This window comes from Oxyura jamaicensis, chromosome 2 (assembly GCF_011077185.1).
Source record: "Oxyura jamaicensis isolate SHBP4307 breed ruddy duck chromosome 2, BPBGC_Ojam_1.0, whole genome shotgun sequence".
NCBI lineage: Eukaryota > Metazoa > Chordata > Aves > Anseriformes > Anatidae > Oxyura > Oxyura jamaicensis.
In genome coordinates this window covers 112,136,219-112,153,652 of record NC_048894.1, presented here as the reverse complement: position 1 = coordinate 112,153,652, position 17,434 = coordinate 112,136,219, and the positions used below count along the sequence as shown (strand labels likewise).

At 37.5% G+C, this 17,434-nt stretch overlaps 1 long non-coding RNA gene across 3 annotated transcripts in view; it reads right to left on the bottom strand.

The window, feature by feature from the left end:
- LOC118161297 overlaps positions 1 to 17,434 on the bottom strand; it is a 141,231-nt gene that overhangs the window by 26,580 nt on the left and 97,217 nt on the right. For all 3 annotated transcript variants that reach the window (XR_004747928.1, XR_004747927.1, XR_004747929.1), the window contains one exon: positions 15,167 to 15,219. This is a non-coding gene — a long non-coding RNA (uncharacterized LOC118161297). The remainder of the gene's footprint in view (positions 1 to 15,166; positions 15,220 to 17,434) is intronic.

Here is a 17,434-nt window from a genome sequence, read left to right as displayed (position 1 = left end):
AAGGTGTTCATACACACCCATATGGTCAGCATATAGATGGTCACATTCTGAGAAATAGTCCACAATTTTACACTTGCTTGACCATTTCACCATCAGTCATTTGCAAACTTTTTACTAAACTTATTTACTCTGCTCAGGCAGGGAAGTCTGATATGATAAGTGTGTGCAATTTCTTTGTAATTGCACACACAAAGATTTCAGGTGAAAACTTTTAATCTGAACAGACCTTTACCTTATTGTACATCACAGCTGGCAGACAGCCCTGCCATTGAACATGTCAATTTGGTAGAAACTGGTTAGGAAGTAAGCCAAATCACAGGGCTGTACACTGACATGCAATAGAGGTCTGACTACATAACAGGCATATTCTGTGCAATGAACAGTCACTTCACAATTAGTTCAGTTTCCACTTTGAGGCAACCCTTCCCTAAAGAATATTTCATTGCAAATATATTCACAATAGAAGAAAACATAATAAATAATAAGTAGTATTAAATCATATATAAAACATAAAAATGCTATTTTAAAATGGTATGATTTTCTGAAAATGTATTCTCATTTCAATATACTGTTGGAGACATTAAAGAGCTAAAAGTCTATTTATGTTAATTATTTCTGTCCCATGTGGGTAAGTCAACTGGGAATTGCCACTTAGATATGGCCTGTGTTTCCTCCCCTAACAAAACTATGCAATGGGCTTCCCATGGGAGCTAGTACTTGAGTCACCACAACTTCTAACAGCAGTAGGCATGTACATTATATGAAAATGACAGTATTTAGCTTCAAATGATAAGTGGTGTAATTGCTTCTGATGCATAGGAATAGTTCCACTTGTTTTCACAATAACTCTCAGAGTTTGACTGTATTGCAGACTTTAGAACCAAGTTTTCACTTCAAAAAGAAGTCAGTGTGCATCCATTCTAGTATCACTTTTTAATGATACCTCTACAGCTTTCTCTCCTACTTTTGCAGTTTTCCTTCAACTTAGAATTGCTGAAGCACCTTAACCATACTTCAGTTTTCGTTCTCTTTTAAGCCCAACTGACTCTTTCTTTACAGCTGAAAGAATGATTGGTGTGAAAATATTGAAAACTCTATCACTGAGGTAGTTTGGAGTGACCTAAGAGTCCTCTCTTAGTTCTTCTCTTAGGTCATCCACCACTGACCCAAAGAACTGAAATCAACACATAAAAGCTTTCTGGTTTTTGTTGTTGTTGCTTTTGTTCTCTCCTCTCCATGTCCCTAATATGTCTTTTCTAGCAAAAGCAACCATAGTTCCCTGTGCAGGAAATGGGAATCCACCAAGGGAAGTGAGAAAAAAGATTTACTCAAAGCAAACACTTGGAAAGTCATGAATTTCAGTATTAATACATAGCAACCAATTTTCTGAATAACCAGCAAGTGCTGATATGAATGACTTAGTGCTACATGTCAGCCACACTATACACCAATGATAGGTACACTTCATTGGCCATGTTTAGATTTCAGTACTGTGAAGTGACAGGGTTTGTGGCTGAACTCTGATGCATTACTAAAACTCTCATGAGACCTATAACAAAAGGGTATTTATTAATATAAAAGTAACATTCATTTATTGTTCACTTGGACCACTACATTTACCCAAGCATGAAGCTAAAAACAGTTCCTTCCCCATAGAACCAGTAAATGATGGACTCAGTTTGTAACACATCTGCAGTAAGTGATCATGTGTGTTTTTGTCCCACCATAAAGGAGACATTCAGAAGGAAAAGGAGGGAGAGATGTACCTTCAAATCAGCTATATATTTCAATATGGTCTGTAAGATATTCTTCCTCACATCGAATAGTACTATAAAGTAATGCTAATTGAATGAAAATACATTGTTATGTTGGATGCATATATAGTGTATATATACACAGCATGAGCAAATCCAGCCCAGTTTTGTATAATCTTTGGAATATTACACTGCATAGGGAAATATATATATATATATATATATAAAAATGACAGATGTAATTTCATGAGCTGCATTCATAATATCCTTACTATTTTGAGAATTCAGCTATTAATACCTATATGTATATTTAATAATATGCTACTGTTAGCATATGTTAAAAAATTCCAGTCTTCTTTCTGACAGGAAAACTGACATAAATTTACTAGTTTAACTTTTGTGAGGAAGGCTGAGGTTGGAAATAGCAATGGTGTCACAGGTTAAATCTCCTCCAGTGTGTGCCTCATAACCAGCTCCTCCACAATCATCATTTGGAATTCTGGGGGCAAGGTGAGTGATGAACTTAATTTCTCCTTTACTGTTTTTCCCAAACATATGGATTGCATCCGGGAAAAAAAAAATATATAAAAAAAAAAATAAAAAAAAAAAAAACTGGGTAAAAGATTTCCCATTGCAAGTATACCAGGAAAATACTTGTAGTAAAAAATTCAACAAGTCTTCTTAACAAAACAAATCCAAACTCTTTTGGGGAAATATTAATTTGGGCTTTGAAGATTCTAATTTTAATCCATGAAAGTTCTTAATAGTTTTCACACTGTTTTGTAACACACGAATTACAAAGCACAGTAGGAATAATATTAAATTAAGGTGGAATAAGCATAATATTCTACCACTGAGTAATATTTTGAAATATTCTATTTATCATTTTATTGACTGAGTTTTTACATAGTCCTGATTAAGATCTTTTCTGAAACAAAACTCTTTCAGCTTCTTAATTTGTCCTGAAGTTTGTGGCAGTATATAAAATTCCTGAATTAAAAAGATAATTTTAGGAGATAGATGAATCTCCATTAATTTTATAGACACAGTTTATCAAGTGGGAAAAAAAAAAAAAAAAAAAAAAAAAAGAACATTTAGAATACATTAAACTAATTTTGTCTTCATTTTTTCAGCTTAGAATGGAGATTTATCAGTATAGTAATTATATATTTTAATATAGTGGTTATTACAATCCCTGCCTTGGTTTAATATATACAAAATACCTATTATACTACAGTTCTGATTTTATATAAACTGCCTATATTTTCTAACTCTGGTTTGACATGTACTGACCACTGCTGGAAGATGTTGCTTAAAGGAAAATGTATTTCCCGATGAAGTCATCAGAAATTAGCCTGATAAGAAATGGTACATGAAATTATAATATTGGAGGAGCGGTGGTCTCTGTAACAAATTCAGATATTGGAACATCTTCATTATATGCAGTTTTCAGTGCATCCACACAGCCTTGTTCTTAAACATTTATTATTCTATATCACCCCCAATGTATGTATAATGGCTCTATTTTTTCCTCAAGAAAAGTTAATCTATTCACAGCAAGACATATACCTGAATACCTCTAATTAGAAGGCAAGTCTCTGTTTTTAACACCCACAGTCACCTTTTTCCACAACGTGTGGGAGTTGTCCCACCCTGAAACATGTGAGTGGCAATATAAATAGATGTTAACATTAAAATCAGATACCACTGTTCCAAATGTTTGAAATGTTAAAAGCTACTCATAGTTTTCTGCTTCATATCTACATATATTAAATGTCTCCTGTGTGCCAATGTTAATAATATTTACCTAGTCAGTTGGTGAGTTCATATAGTTTACTGTCCTTAACAATGGTAGTAGTCTTGTAGTTGTGATGCTCAAATGATGTGAAAGAGAGAAATTTAGTAGCTTTTCTTTGGCTAACTGACATCGTGGGAAAGAAACATTGGAGAACATGAACCTTATTTAGGTTGTTTTCACCCAGATTAAGCATTGTATTGACAACTTCAGTGTTTTGAATGTGTTAGCTAATTAACTACTGTGGTAGTGAGTAGAGAACTACCTCTATGTTTCTTTTAACAAAGAAACTGAGTGTGGTTTATTGTCTAGAAGAAACATCTACTTACTTTCTAAACTGTCCATCACACAGGCATCTGAATCTAGCCACACTTCAACTTTCTACATAAGAAATGTTGAAGGTTGCTATTATACTCATTCCATGACAGGATCCTTGTTTATGAATATGCTTTTTAATGCCACTCCACAAGTTAAAAGCTTTGAACACTGTAAAAGAGAAGACATTTTTCTAACTTGGGTTTTAATACATTATACAGAACTTAATAGCTAAAGGGACTTTATTTTTCTTCATTGAACATCTTATTCCCTTAAACTGAAGATTTCTGTTTTCTGGGGAAAGATGAGTAAATCATGGCATATCACAATATATCTTAATGCTATCTCACTGAACTATTTAACAATCCTCTCCCTGAAATATGAGCTTTAGAAAAGGAAAAAATATCTGTTCCAATGGCAAAATCTTGAACAACATTCAGTTGTTCAATATTTTAAACATTCAGTTTAAAATTGAGAAATAACAACCTTGATTTTTCCTTTTCTGCACCTTTTTGGTTTTGGAACTTGTGATAATCAGCTCTGTTTCTTTCTTTATATTTGGTTTCAGTTTTTGTAAGAGATGCTGTCTTGGAGCACTGAAGTTCAAAACTGAAGGGTGCCAGACCCAAATCCTATGCTGCATGATGCTCTAAAAGATTATCTTCCACATTGCAGTGATTAAATTAGGCCAGAAAGTACCACAGACCCTGATGTGCATGTGGTAACATTTTGAAAGGACTGAAACAGTTCCCAGTAGCTTCAAAATTGTCCAGCACAGAGTAGCTGCTGTGTGGGCTTTTATCCTCCTACAGATAACGTCAAGCATATCTACTGCTGTGTGCATTCTGCAGCCTTGATAAGAGAAAGAAGAAAACTTTGCAGAACTACAAAACACAGTTAAATCTAGAGCTTTCTCTCTATCTACTGGAAGATATTTGGGATTAAAATAGTGTAACTCCAACATATTTTGTTACCTTCATAGATATTGAGGCCATAAATACACTTGGATTTTATTTTCTGGATGTTCCTGCTACAATAAATAAATAAATAAATAAATAAAATCTATGCAGACAAAATATGTTTAATAATTACAGTAGTCTCAAGCAACTTGAAATACAACCACAGCATACAGTGACCTGAGAGATAGGTCAGATAATTACTGTGCAATGCCAGAGAAAACTTCAGGCTGTAAAAGTTGTTGCTGCTGTTTTTGCTGTTAGTGGTAATAATGCAGCACATTTAAGTTATGTAATAGGTTTATATGTCAAATTAATCTTTTCCTCAACAAGATCCTAGGAAAGCACTTTTGTTTCTATGTACCCTGTAAGGTACATCCCACTGAAAATCATCAGTCTATGTTGTTTTAAGTCTTCTGCATTAACTGCATAACATTATGGAAAGTGACATGAGTAAAATGACCTGATGTAGGTAATATATTTCATGAGTTTGAAAACACCAGAGGCAGAAAGGAAATAGTTTCTCACAAATGCTCACCTATGTTTTGTTTTACTTTATTTTGTTTTTGACATAGTTTTCTTGTAAGCAATTTAAAGCTCTTTGCCAATATCATTGATGCAGAACAGGAACATGCTATGTATTGGTAAATTAAACACACATGTAGTGCAACAGGAAGAGGATTATCTATATTAAGAGGCTAAAGTTCACAATGGACCTTTTTTATGCCTGAGGGTTTGCCTTGACTGTATGCTTTATTTGTCTGTGAAGGCAACTTAATTCTCATGTTCCCAACACTCCTCTCAGCAGACAGTTTCTGTTACATGTATAGGTGCTTGAGGAGGTTTAAAAGGTTTGTTATTGTTGATCTGTTTTGTTTTTGTTTTAATCTGCATAAATTCAGGGACCTGGTTGAGAGTCTGACATCCTATCCTGGAATAGCATGGCTGGGGGCAGCAGAAATTAAACACTGAAGTGAAAATGAACAGGAGCAGGTAGAGGTGGGAGGGAGCTCAGCTGAATAACATAGCTATGTAGTTTGGCATCCAGTATGTGACCATGAAGGCACCATCAGGCTCTGCAAGCTCCCCTTGCACAAGGTGCTGGTGGTAGCCACACACCTCACTGATTCTGATCCCAAGCTGATATCCAAACTGGTCATCAAACCTGCCCCATTTCTGGGGATCTACTTGGTGGTCTGGGCTGTGCCTAACCCTGGTAATGCCATCAGATCTTCTCTGCTCTTCTTGCTGGGGCACCATGGGGTTGAGTCCCATGTAGGTGAGGGCACTGCCCTGCTGGCCATGCTACCATCCCTGGTTCCTGGCTCCCCAAACCCTGCAGCCCTGCTGCTCCTTGATATCCAGTTTCACAACAGTTTAAACAGGCACAAGTTATATGGGCCTATGCAGTCCTCTCCATCCCTTACCAAAGTTTAGGTAATTATCTAACATTTATAGGCATATAGGCATTTATAGGCATTTTCCAGGCATTATGGCAACTCCAAGAAATCACTGGTTTTGATAGAATCATTGAATGACTTGGGTTGGAAGGACCTTAAAGATCATCTAATTCCATCCCCCTGCCATGGGCAGGGATCCCACCTACTAGATCAGGTTGTCCAGGACCTCATCCAGCCTGGCCTTGAACACCTCCAGGGATGGGACATCCACAGCTTCTCTGGGCAATCTGTGACAGTGCCTCACTACCCTCTGAGTGAAGAATTTACTTGTAACATCTAATCTAAATCTCCCCTCTTTTAGTTTAAAACCATTCCCCCTTGTCCTGTCATTACCTGTCCAAACAAAAAGTCACTCTCCATCTTTTTTATAAGCTCCCATTAAGTATCAAAATGGTGCATTATTGCAGCTCCGGTCACCCCAGAGCCTTCTCTTCTCCAGTCTGAACATCCCCAGATCTCTCGGCCTTTCTTCACAGGAGAAGTGCTCTAACCCTCTGATCATTGTCATGGCCCTCCTCTGGAGCCTAACAGATCCACATTCTTCTGCTGGGGGACCCAGACCTGGATGCAGGACTCCAACTGGGGGCTCACAAAGGTAGAGCAGAGTGGGATCATCACTGCCCTTGACGTGCGGATAGGGTTTGTATTGTTTTAGTTAGGGTTTGGTTTGATAGAATTAGTTGTTAAACTTTATGAACAGTCCCAGCTTGTAAGCAGATAAAGTTTGATTTTGGTGTAAGAAAACAGATGAACAGAAGGAACTGTTAAGGTCAGCTGGTCATGTCTTAGATCCCCATAGCTGTGGTGAGGAGCTACATATGAGGCAGAATGAAAGCTCCTGTGCAGGTTTGAAAGTCCTTTGGTCTTTAATGCTGCTCAGCTTTTGGCCACAAAAAAAAAAAAAAAAAAAAAAAAAAAAAAATCCAGAGGAAGAGAAACTGAATTTGTCTGACAGTTAAGAAATTTCTGTTCAAATTAATATTTAGTTAGTTATTCAGACAGCTGAAACAAGAGCTCCTAAACTAGAGCTCCTCCTTAGGGAGCTCCTAAAAAAGAGCTCCTCCTTAGGGAGGAGGTTAGGGCAGTAACACCTAAGGAAAGAGAGCTGTTTTAAGGGATGCTTCTGAAAAGAGCAGGCAAACTTTTTAAAATTAAAAGTAAATACTCTTTATTCCCATTTTTTTCTGCCAAAACTCTTTAAATAATCTTGATCCAAATTCATAAACTATTCCAGTCAAACTTGAAATTATATTCTTCAGCAAACAAAAGTTAACTTATTTTTTCTCTGTATTTTCAAGAACTCAACATGGCTGAAATTACCCTACATGGGTACATCCCTCTTAGGGGAAGACTTCCTCACCAGCTAACGGTACAGGTGGCAACCATGTAACGCCATTGACAAGGACTTTAATAGCATTCCTATCAAAGTAAATGAGAGTTTATTTTCTCAGGCTCTTTTCCCTGCCTCCCCTGCAAAAGGCTGTTCATGTTACAGAGGTGACAAAGTGGTTGATCAAGTCCTGAGATTCCCATAAGCAAGGGCAGTAATTTAATCTACCATATATTTCTGTTTTGAAATTCACCCATTAAGTGAACATACAACTTGATCAACCAAGGCAGTATCTTCTACCAGAGCTGGTAATTGGACTGGTAATAACCTTTGCATCCACTGTTCCCCAGTTCAACACAAGTCTGTAGGCACAGCTGGACAATCTCAAATCATCAAGTCAGCTAGTTGTGTAAGGCTAATGCTGTTGACCTGAGACAGACACTGTTCATTTATCTATTCTTAGCTGTTTTTCAGTGGTGCTCAAGTTAATCTATTTTATTTTGCATGTCAAGGACTCGAGACCTTCTTAGTAGTTGTAGGCAATCAGCAGCCTCTCGGCTGAGGTTGTTCAAACCAATGCAAGCCAGAGCAGACAATGATCCCTACACCCTCTGATGTGCTAGCACCATTCTGTGACTGACTCAAGACTAAGTCAGTTCAGAGACAGAAACTAGCCCTTTCAAAAACGTTTGTGGTGATTTTCTCTCTCTGAGCTTTTTCATTCTGCAGGATACACAGGTGCTGGTGCCATAAAAAGAAAAGGAATAGAAATATGTTTCTGGAGGTGCCAAAGAGGCAGGACCATGGACATACTAAGACTGACTTTAAACTGTCACAGGACTTTCATCTATGGGGACAGTAATTTCAAGTTGTAGGCAGTAGTCTCTTAAAAAAAGAGTAATTCAGTCACTTGTGATTCTGTGACCATAACCTGAGGTTAATGGCTGACATTAACTATGCCACAGCTAATGTCATAACATAGCTAGCATTCAGTGTAAATGACAACAATTTTAGGCAATGGGTGTTAGAGGTGAGTAAACATTTCAGATCTAGGTCTCGATTAAGTTTCTTGTTTAGTAGCCATGATAAAACACACTCTCCGTTTTATTAATGAGACTGAAGGATATGAGTGCTAATGAAAATGGACAGATAGGTAATGAGGGAGGTACAGTCAGAACACAGGATTAAAGTCAGGTACAATTAAAGTTCAGCTCCCTAGTCAAACACAGACTCCTTTGGGGCCCTATGTAAATCATTTATGCACAACTTCTCAGTCTTTAAAGAGAGGATAATAATATTCATTATCTTCACACATACACCTTGAGAGTATGAGCAGTTTTGGCAGGTTTTTTTTGGTTGGGTGGGTTTTTTTTGTTGTTGTTGTTGTTGTTGTTTGTTTGTTTGTTTTTCCCCATTGTTGCTGCTGTTTTTTCCCCCCTTAAGTCTTAGAAGTACTCAGTAGCTTATCAATATCATGATTACAGCACTGAGCAGAACTGGAGCTAGGCAGATGTTGTGTATGTTTCCTCACAGAGCTCCACTAATGTGTTTCAGACCTCTTTACACCTTATCAGCTATGCTGTTCCACTCAAAGATTAAGACAAGCTGCCAGGAAAATACCTGGTACCTATAGGGGCGATGCTACATCGTGAGACAATCAGTGCTGCTCTAATGCCATTCCCAGAGGAGCTGCCTTTAAACAATGTGTCTCTGGGAGTGACTTGAAAGACTCGACAGACAATGGGAGCACATATGTCAGGTATCCAGTCAGGGAGTGAACAGAATACTCAAGGGTTCTTCTACCCAAGGGTTGTAAAACAGAACCAAACAATGCAGACAAATTGCAGGGGAAGGGGTGGAGGGGGGACTTAGCAAGAGGGAGAGAAACCACAACATCAAGCCATCTGGATTAAAACCAGATCAGTCATTCTAAATTGGTTCTTGAGTGCTGAGCAAATGAGGTAGAGGAAGAAGAAAATCTGTGTGTTTATCTAGCTGCATAGTAGGGCATTAAGGAAGTGGTGTTTTACATTTGAGGCAGAGGGAAGTCCATGCACATTCTATTAGCTCTGGCTGATATTATGAAGCTGTTACTAAGAAGTCAGGTGTACTTTGGGATATCCCTGTGCACATGTACTGCTGACCAAGGTCTGCATTACAGCTTTTCCAGACCAGAGACAGCAGTTAGTAATTAAATCTTAATGGTTATCTGCTGAGATGAAAACACTGGGGGACAGTGAGACACTGAAGTTTAAGACGATCAATTCTCTATAGAGAGTGAGTTGGAGCCAGGAAAAGTTCCCACAGGCAAAACAAATATATGGAATATAGACAATAAATAAATAAATAAATAAAAATACAGAGATAGAGAAATGAAGAAGGAGGTGGGTGTATGTGAAAAGAGAAAAGGTGACTTCCTTGAGGGAGCAGCCAAACAGAAGTTAACTCACAAGCTTTAGAAGCAGCTTAGGTTGTCACAGAATGAAAAGAAACTCATGCTGAGAGTATAAACAGGAGTTATTATTTTAGCTAGTCAGGAAGATTTTCTTGCTCTATTTAGCAGGGAATAATTTGTTTACAGCACCACATGCACCTGAGAAGCGAGTTGCAGCCCAGCATGCTCATGCTGGCTAAAATTTGGGAAAAGGTAATCTAGAACAAGGACAAATCTCAAGGACTGAAGCTAATCCTAGGACTACACAGAATTTGTTCAGACTTCAAGGCTTAAAGGATGGATGCATGTTCTACCGTCTGGCCAATGTCTAGCCAAGGAGCTTAACCAGATCCACAACATGGGTTATATATACATACGTATATGTGCCTTTATATGACTGAAATTGCTCTTTGCATTATTATGAAATAGACTTACCTCCAGACTATGTTTCATGGTGTAGTTAATTTTGTGCAGAAAACAACTGACAATCCAGTTAGACAACGATCCATTTCCCTTCTTCCACAGCCTTTTCTCCACAAGTAATCTGGCTTTTACTGAAAACTCTGTCTGGTCATCTCTTAAAAGCCAAAGACATGATTTTTTTTTTTTTTTTTTTTTTTTTTAAACTATATCTGCAACACTGTTCAACTGGTGTGAAATTGCTGTATACTCAAGTGCTTGCACTTGCTGTCTGTGAGAAGTGATCTGGCACGGTCCACTGCTATTTAAAAGCCCTTCACTCAAGCATGCCAACGTGAAACTGGAAAGGGAGATGGAAGGAAAGTTTTACCCTCTAACAACAGAAAAATCACACAAATTTGATACATTATCCATTAGATCTTTACAATAAAATCTGGCTGGAATTACCAATGGCTTTGAAAGATGCTGGAAAGAACACTGGTACACACTACAGCCAAGTAATCCACCTTTCCTTAAAAAACTGGTGTCTTGAACTGACCTTCTCAAGGATGTGCATAGAATATTGATTCATCTTATTCCCTCAGCTAATCCTTTAGCAAAATAACCTCAGGTATGGTAAACATTGAAACAAAACAGCAATTTAACTTAACTAAAGAAAAAAAAAAAAAAAAAAAAAAAAAGCAAAAAGGCAGCATAAAGACATTGATTAAGTGTCACATATTTTGAAATCAAAAAAGCACCAATGCACCCCTCCTAAATGCAGGCAAAAATGTTTGTAGCACTACATTACCTTTCCTTCCTCCCAAGGGTGATATAACAATATATGGTCAGAGTCTACAAAGTACATGCAAACTTTAGAGTTCTAAGGAAGAGCACGAAGCTTAAAGAAAATGCTAACCACATTACTTTGTTAGGAAAAATACATACCCATAGATATACAAGTCATATCCACTGCCATCTGTAACATGAAAATAAACCACTTTTGCCTCATTAAAGTAAATTACCTCATTTTTAGTCGATGATGACCTACTGACCTGGACCCCAACGACTGAGATTAAGTTAGGATAGTTGAAGATGCTAGGACCATTTCTTTGTCAGCCTAACAAATGATAAGTTAATCAAGCTTCTACCCTCTCTTTCTGAAGTAATTACTCCAGGTCACAATGTTCAGACTTGGCCAACTTCCCTCCTTTCCATGTTTGGCTTCAGGCACCTAAAGGCCATAAACTACATAGCAGAACATCCCTAATCAGAATAAACCCCTCTCTATCCCAGAGCCTAATGAAACTGCCCTGGATATGAGAGTTATATGAGGTGGGATCCATGGCCCTGTGAATCTAGATCAATTCCACAGATATTTCCAAGATGTCAATACCCAGTGTAACAGGAGGAACTCAAGTAGAACACGATGAGGAACAAGACCAGAGGATCAGCTGCTTTCTAGCTCTCAGCTGAGCTGGGGACTTCCAGGTGCGGCTACAGCAGTGCTTCTGGAGGGGTCCTGCCAAATGTGTGCCACCTGTGACAACAGTTGACTCATGCTGGAAGTCCTGGAGACGAGCTGAAAGACAAAGCATTGGCTTTTGGATCCAGGACTTCAGGTCCAAACTCAAATACAGACATGTTGTGCTTGCAATCTGTGTGGACACATGGAAATGTTGTGTGTGCGTGAAAATTCTACAAAAGGTTTTTATTTCTTGAACTCCCTCAATTCCAGCACCATGTTAACTTTTAGGGAAAAAGAAAAGCAAAATGGGCCCTCTTCCACACATATATCCAACAAAAATGCTGACAGTAGTGACACAAAAGTGTCAAATATATGGAACAGGGTTTTTATTCCAAACTTTTGAAGTTATTTTACAGATGACCTTCCATTCATTTGTGGACACTAGTTTAGTGTACAACCTGCAGGATGAAATAGAAGACACAAATCCCAGTCTAGGACTATCCGAAATTATGGTCTTTTCTGTTAGGTACAACATCCAGTTTTCATAATATCAAATGGCTTCAGAAAAGGAATGCACATTCTGTTGTTGCAAATTCTGCCAAGATTACCTTCCCCTGAAGATCAATTTCATAGCCATTGCCATACTACGAAGTAGATACCTCCTATCTCATAACAAAACAACAGAGGCACTATAAATAAAAGGTATCCAAGCTTTCCAACTTGTGGCAATTTAATTGCTGGACTATGAATCTCTCTGCTTTTGTATAAGACTGGTGAATTTGGGGATCAAAAGTATTCCTCTTATTTCCCCATGCCCTACACACGTCCTCAGGGGGGAAATAAATAAATAAATACATACATCTGTATTTTATAAAGCACCTGAGCTGTTCTGGACTTTGCCTGACTTCATGCAAGCAAGCAAACACAGGATGGTGCCTACTTCCCAGCAATGTACAACCTAATTAGATAGAGACCCAAAAGTTCTGAAATATAAGGAGAGCTACTTGTCAAATCCTATACCATGGGAATTCTATCTAGCTCTTCGCAAAGGAACATCACTCCTGCGTGCCATGAAAGCAGTGAATTAGGATCTCTATAAAGTATGTGAAGAAGAACTGAAATTGTTTGGAAAGCTCAGCATAGAATGCAAAGATATTTAAGTACATCAGAGCCACAGCACATTTGAGGGTATGGGGAGCTTCACCTTAAGTAGGCTGAAATTTGGAAGAACCTGGGCTGTGAAGAGCTCAGAAAAGCACAGGTGTTTTTGCAGACTTATTAAATTTCAAGCCTCACCAATGTGTTTGAAGAACTGCCACGGACAGTTTTGATGCAGACATTTCCCATAATTGTCTGTTAACAAGTGAAGGGAAGTGATAGAGAAATAAAATACTTAGCACTGTGGTGAATATTTTTTTTCCTTTTACTTTGTTTTACAAAGTCATAATTTTATTGTTAGAATTAGTAGCATTAGCATTATTTTAATTAGGCACTGACAGAAGTCAAAAGCTGGCTCCCAGCTGTGTCTGCATGCTCACAGGGACACATTATATACCTCCTAACCATGGGGGAGTAGCACGTGTGTGTGCTTAGAAATGAACTGCAATCATTTTGCAGCTTGCTTCCTCAGTCTGACATCCCTGCAATGATATCCAAAACATAGGCTGAGTTACCCTGAGCCTGGCAGGACATGTCAGTGAGATGGATGAAAGCTACCTTGCTTTGGATGAAAAGTCCATGACTGATAGCAGGAGGAGAGTTTAATGTGAACTCTTACACTGAATGCTGATGCCAATTTTAACACTGTTTTTTACTATTTTCTTTGTTATAAAACTTCTCATTTTCTTCATCTTGTAGCTCTTTGGGTACACTGTTCCAGTCCTGAGGTTTTTTCTTCTGTGAAGGCATAAACCGTTACTGGCTGACTGCAGTCACAGGCTTAATTCTCACTCTTACAACTTCAGAATGAGCTCACAGCCTGAATACCTGATGTTCGTGGGGGTTTAGGTCTAAACTGGTTTTCCAACCCTTCAGGCACAAATATTTCTTCCTCTGAGAATGTCCTTCTAGTTGAATGATTTTAATATCCTCCTCCTAGAATTTAGAATACATTTCTCTTTTTTTCTATTTCTTTTTTTTTGTTCTTGAACATGTAAGCACTTTTATGTGTGTGTGTCAAATACTACTGCTGTAGAAAGTGTGACATATAGTCTAGTGCAACTTATCAAATACAGGCTGTCTGGCAGTCAATTCCAGCACATAGTGTTCATCTCATGAGCTGTGACTATGGCCCATACAGTTTTGATTTCTAGATCTCATGTCTGACCCTGTACAGCTGCTGTTTACAGAGCTGTCATATTCAGCCAGAGGGTGCTAATGCAAACCTTCTTACCCAGTAAAGATTATCTTGCAAGAGATTAATCAAGGGAAATAAAACAAGGAATAGACTTGACAAAATGCCTAGATACTGCGAAATTCTATGTTAAAAAAAGCAATAAGGGCATATACAGTACACCTACATAGGCAGGCATATATACATAGGCAGGTGGGTTATTTATATACTTACATATATATAGAAGCATACTTCTGTAAGAACTGGAAAAAAAAAAAAAAAAAAAAAAAAAAAGACTAATATTCATGGATTGCATTCAGTAAATAGCATCCATATTCAAGTTACAATCTGTCAATTAGAAACTTGTTCCAATACATTTTGCAGTCAAAAATGCATAAATTTCACTTGCATGCTTTTTTTTTCTTTTTTTTGCTTTTTTTTTTTTTTAAAGAAAATCTTTAAAAGCTGCTTCCTTTACTGAACCTTTTTTATGCAAACCACTTTATAATGGAAGGGTACAGTAAGTATCCTAAACTAACAATTATAGATGACGACATTCTCTTTCATTATCCGGGATAATAAGCAACTTTCGTTCCTTGGAAACAAGCAGATTCTGCAGCAAGCCTTCAATAAGTAAAAAGATGCATAATAGATTCTAAGATCATATAATGTTTCTCTTAATTTCAGGCTTTCGTCTGGATGACAAAGTTATACTGTAGAGTGTCGATTATTTGGAACAGAAAATAAGATATCTTGAAAGTAAAATCTTTAATTGGATTTTAAAAATACTATTACGCTTTCTGAAATGATACTGCCTTGCATGTGCTGCCAGAAGATGTGTTGAAATTCACAGTTCTGGGAAAGTGTACTTGTTCCGTTTTAGTGGACTATAAAAGCGTTTCTGACTTAGAGCTACCTCTCACTTTCTCAATTGCAGACGTTCCTCTGGCATGGCCTACAAAGGGAAACACAGTTTCTTTAGAAGGCAAATTTGCCAGAACACAGAACAAAGGAAAATAAAAAAGAAATAATTAAAAAAAAAAAAAAAAAAAAAAAAAGGAGAGAAGAGACAGAGAGAGAGAGATCCATAAGAAAACTGTTCATAAACATTAGAAGGAATTAAATAGAAGATCATGCACTGGAAAATGATAGATGAAAACAGCTAGCGTCAATTACCTTTTCTAACACTCCTACCCCATTTACATACTGTCCTTAAATGGTAGTTTAGTTGGAGTCAAACTGACAATCTAAAAACACCAAGACTGTAGTTCATATTCTGTTACTGCTCTTAAAACACTAATTATTTTTAAGGGGAGTATATGTTATACAGATTCTATCTGGTCTATCTCACAGCTCTGGCTAGTGGCTTCGTTCAGCCCACTTTTGATGCAAGCCCAAATTCAGCAAAGGGGGGGAGTGAGGCTGAAGGACTAGGAATGGATTTACCAGATGTCACGGCAGTGTTTCCCTCCTCCCTCAGAGCAACTCCACATAAGTAGTGAAATATTACCAGATACTTTCTGTATGATTCTAACTGTGACATCCTCATTCTCTATGCATGAAGGTGTAGCATTGTCCCTTAGTACTTTTTTTTTGTTTGATCCATTTGTTATTTTCTCCCCTGTGGTAAAACTGCAGAATGTGCTTCCTCCCTCCAGTTTTGCAGCCACTAGTTGGCATACAAAAGTACTGAGATACCAGGTGTGCTTCACAATGCATCGTCACCAAAAGGGGGACACATAATCCTGCTCCTTTTCTGCATTTCAGAAGAATATCTATTTAAATGGCTTTCCTTTTACAAGGATGTACTGGCAGTAGCTGAAGAAACACTCTTGCTCCCAATAATACATATCCACATTGCACAGTTTGGGTTTGGGTCTGCATTAAGCCTGCCTGGTGAATTTTAACATAATTTGTAGCCTTAAAAAACAGCAGATGAAAAAAGAAGAGAGGTTATTTAAGAACCAACGGGTAGTATGCATATGAAATTTGGAAAAAGGTATGAGATCATATTGGGAAGGAAAATGGATCCAGGAACAGGATCTGCAGAGGGGAAGGCTCTGGTCAAAAAGCAGCAAAGACTAAAAGCTATCAGACCACACTGCTGCTAGTTCTCACAGAGATAAAATCAGTACATGTTCTTTCCACATTTCTCATGGTTGCACCTTTAAAAATCAGACCTCATGTACCTTTTTTTGGAACACATGCTAATTTTTGCAACAGATGTTCCTTTTTTTTTTTTTTTTTTCAAAAATAAATACAAGTCTATAGTGTAATGGTATCTATGGAGAGTTATACAGGCTTCATTATATAACATGTTACCAAAACACAGCAATTGTTTAAGTTTGGTTTTTCATTAGGTGGTTGCCTATTATTTGAAGTAAATAAAGAGAGTATAAAGGTCTTCCCTCAAGAAAAGTTGTTCCTTCCTGGTTTTCAGATGATGAAGGATGCTAATAGTGGAGTTTTAAAACAAAAGATGAAAAGAAAGAAAAAATACACACCTGTTTTATCCAAATTCAAATGTTCTTTGTCACTTTGCTAGAAAAGAAATTTCAGCACTAACGAAATATTTCCCTTACTGGCATGATGAAGAACCTTCTTTTCAAAGGCAGATGTCTGGGATATGTATTCATTCTGGTGAGCCTCGTGTAAAACTCCCTGATTCTTTAGAGAGGCATTAAACAATTACATAGACCAAATTTCTTCTGAATTTGAAAAATTAGAAGATAATTTTGGGTTTGTGGCATAACAGCCACAAAGTAGGACTAAGTTGCATGTAGGCGAGAGAGTGAAACTTGAAACAGGAAATCTGTTAGTTTGAAGCCATGGTATTTACTAGCCACTTACACAGCATTCTGCTGGTAAACACCAAATCCTTAGCACATGCAAAGTATACAGTGGATTTTAAAACCTAGAGCTCTCACTGACTCCATAGAAAGTGGTTGGCTTTATCTTTAAACCATTCCAACTCTCAGCTGCTGCAAATACTATGATCTATTCTTTTTGCACCAGACAGGGCGTTGTCTTCACATCTAGGCTAACATCTAAAGGGACTAGGGATCAAACTGCACGACTGAAAGCAGTGCTAATCATTTATGCATACTGTTTGGAAACAATTCTCAGGTTTCAAAAGCGCCTTTCGAATAAATATAGACCAAGGAAATGTAATCATCAAAAACGACTTAGAC